Genomic DNA, 3,935 nt, shown 5'->3' with positions numbered 1-3,935 from the left:
GAACTGTGTAAAATGGGGATATCTGCCTGCAGTACTGTGTAAAATGGGGATACCTGCCTGCCGCACTGTGTAAAATGGGGATATCTGCCTGCCGCACTGTGTAAAATGGGGACACCTGCCTGCCGTACTGTGTAAAATGGGGGCACGTGCCTGCCGCACTGTGTAAAATGGGGATACCTGCCTGCTGCACTGTGTAAAATGGGGATACCTGCCAGCCGCACTTTGTAAAATGGGGGCACCTGCCTGCGTACTGTGTAAAATGGGGATATCTGCCTGCTGTACTGTGTAAAATGGGGATACCTGCCTTCCGCACTGTGTAAAATGGGGGCACCTGCCTGCGTACTGTGTAAAATGGGGATATCTGCCTGCCGCACTGTGTAAAATGGGGATACCTGCCTGCCGCACTGTGTAAAATGGGGATATCTGCATGCCGCACTTTGTAAAATGGGGACACCTGCCTGCCGTGCTGTGTAAAATGGGGGCACGTGCCTGCCGCGCTGTGTAAAAGGGGGATATCTGCCTGCTGTACTATGTAAAATGGGGATACCTGCCTACCGTACTGTGTAAAATGTGGATACCTGCCTGCCGCACTGTGTAAAATGGGGATACCTGCCTGCCGCACTTTGTAAAATGGGGACACCTGCCTGCCGCGCAGTGTAAAATGGGGACGCTTGCCTGCTGTAATGTGTAAAATGGGGACTTTTTTATTTTTATTTTTTTCCCCTGTGGTGGGCGTGATGATATCAGATGAGGCCACGCCCACTTTAATGAGACCACACCCATTTAAATCAGGCCACACACCCTTGTTGGGAGCGCGCGCATGCTTTTTCTTTTTATAGCTATATGGGGGGGCACGCAATTTTTTTTATAGCAATGGGGGGGGGGCATTTTGAAATTTCGCACTGGGAGCCAAATTGTCTAGAAACGGCCCTGCATCCATACCTGTGGTGCATTTAAGTTTTGTGTAGTATTTATATAGTAGGAGGACAGTGCATAATTTTGCTGACCACCAGTATATAATATATAGCAGTACGGTACAGTAGTCCACTGCTCTACCTACCTCTGTGTTGTCAAGTATACTTTCCATCCATACCTGTGGTGCATTTAAGTTTTGCGCAGTATTAGTAGGAGGACAGTGCATAATTTTGCTGACCACCAGTATATAATATATAGCAGTATGGTACAGTAGTACACTGCTCTACCTACCTCTGTGTCGTTAAGTATACTATCCATTGATACCTGTGGTGCATTTAAGTTTTGCGCAGTATTAGTAGGAGGACAGTGCATAATTTTGCTGACTACCAGTATATTATATATAGCAGTATGTTACAGTAGTCTACTGCTCTACCTACCTCTGTGTCGTCAAGTATACTATCCATCCATACCTGTGGTGCATTTAAGTTTTGTGCAGTATTAGTAGGAGGACAGTGCAGAATTTTGCTGACCACCAGTATATAATATATAGCAGTACGGTACAGTAGTCCACTGCTCTACCTTCCTCTGTGTCGTCATGTATACTATCCATCCATACCTGTGGTGCATTTAAGTTTTGCGCAGTATATATATATAGTAGGAGGACAGTGCATAATTTTGCTGACCACCAGTATATAATATATAGCAGTATGGTACAGTAGTCCACTGCTCTACCTACCTCTGTGTCGTCAAGTATACTATCCATCCATACCTGTGGTGCATTTAAGTTTTTGTGCGCAGTATATATATAGTAGTAGGACAGTGTATCATTTTGCTGACCACCAGTATATAATATATAGCAGTACAGTACAGTAGGCCACTGCTCTACCTACCTCTGTGTCGTCAAGTATACTATCCATCCATACCTGTGGTGCATTTAAGTTTTTGTGCGCAGTATATATATAGTAGGAGGACAGTGCATCATTTTGCTGACCACCAGTATATAATATATAGCAAAACGGTACAGTAGGCCACTGCTCTACCTACCTCTGTGTCGTCAAGTATACTATCCATCCATACCTATGGTGCATTTAAGTTTTGCGCAGTATATATATAGTAGGAGGACAGTGCATAATTTTGCTGACCACCAGTATATAATATACTGCAGTACGGTACAATAGGCCACTGCTCTACCTCTGTGTTTTCAAGTATACTACAAAAGTTCAGTAAAATGACCCAAAAATCGAAATTAAAAGCGACTGATGAGAAGCGTAAACCTGCCGATATGCCATTTACGACACAGAGTGGCAAGGAACGGCTGAGGCCCTGGCCTATGTTCATGGCTAGTGGTTCAGATTCACATGAGAATGGAAGCACTCATCCTCTCGCTAGAAAACTGCAGTGCCACTCCTAGATGTGCCAGGTGTTTGTGTCGGCCACTTGTGTTGCTTAGCTTAGTCACACAGCTACCTCATTGCACCTCTTTTTTTCTTTGCACCATGTGCTGTTTGGGGACAATTTTTTGAAGTGCCATCCTGTCTGACACTGCAGTGCCACTCCTAGATGGGCCAGGTGTTTGTGTCGGCCACTTGGGTCGCTTAGCTTAGTCACACAGCTACCTCATTGCACCTCTTTTTTTCTTTGCATCATGTGCTGTTTGGGGACTATTTTTTAAATCTGCCATCCTGTATGACACTGCAGTGCCACTCCTAGGTGGGCCAGGTGTTTGTGTCGGCCTCTTGGGTTGCTTAGCTTAGCCATCCAGCGACCTTGGTGCATCTTTTTTTTTCTTTGCATCATGTGCTGTTTGGGGACTCTTTTTTGAAGTGCCATCCTTTCTGACACTGCAGTGCCACTCCTAGATGGGCCAGGTGTTTGTATCGGCCACTTGTGTCGCTTAGCTTAGTCACAAAGCTACCTCATTGCACCTCTTTTTTTCTTTGCATCATGTGCTGTTTGGAGACTATTTCTTAAATCTGCCATCCTTTTTGACACTGCAGTGCCACCCCTAGATGGGCCAGGTGTTTGTGTCGGCCACTTGGGTCTCTTGGCTTAGTCATCCAGCAACCTCGGTGCACCTCTTTTTGTCTTTGCATAATGTGCTGTTTGGGGACTATTTTTTGAAGTGCCATCCTGTCTGACACTGCAGTGCCACTCCTAGATGAGCCAGGTGTTTGTGTCGGCCACTTGGGTCGCTTAGCTTAGCCATCCAGCGATCTTGGTGCACCTCTTTTTTTCTTTGCGTCATCTGCTGTTTGGGGACTATTTTTTAAATCTGCCATCCTGTCTGACACTGCAGTGCCACTCCTAGATGGGCCAGGTGTTTGTGTCGGCCACTTGGGTCTCTTAGCTTAGTCATCCAGCGACCTCGGTGCAAATTTTAGGACTAAAAATAATATTGTGAGGTGTGAGGTGTTCAGAATAGACTGGAAATGAGTGGAAATTATGGTTATTGAGGTTAATAATACTATGGGATCAAAATGACCCCCAAATTCTATGATTTAAGCTGTTTTTGAGGGTTTTTTGTAAAAAAAAAAACACCCGAATCCAATACACACTCGAATCCGACAACAAATTTTCAGGGAGGTTTTGCCAAAACGCGTCCGAATCCAAAACATGGCTGCGGAACCAAATCCAAAACCAAAACACAAAACCCGAAAAATTTCCGGTGCACATAACTAGTTTGATTTCCACAGCTTGTGTTTAAAGCGGACGCCAACTGCAGGCCTGCCAGACGCAGGGGCATGGTATGCCTACAGTTGGCATTGTTGGCAGGAAGAAAATGAATATGATGAAGATAATACTTACTTCCACATACTGTACATACTGTTGTATTCCTTGAGAAGGTGAAACTGACCATTGTTTTTTTCAGAATCATTATCAAGGTTCAATTTTTAATTATTTTGTTAGTAAATACCTCAAATTTAATATTCCATTGATGAAAAATTCATTTCCAAAACCATTTATTGTCTTAAATCATGATAGAAATTCATATGTTGGTAGCTGCCTACTGAATAAGTTTT

This window comes from Pseudophryne corroboree, chromosome 5 (assembly GCF_028390025.1).
Source record: "Pseudophryne corroboree isolate aPseCor3 chromosome 5, aPseCor3.hap2, whole genome shotgun sequence".
Lineage (NCBI taxonomy): Eukaryota > Metazoa > Chordata > Amphibia > Anura > Myobatrachidae > Pseudophryne > Pseudophryne corroboree.
Note: the sequence above shows the minus strand (reverse complement) of the source record.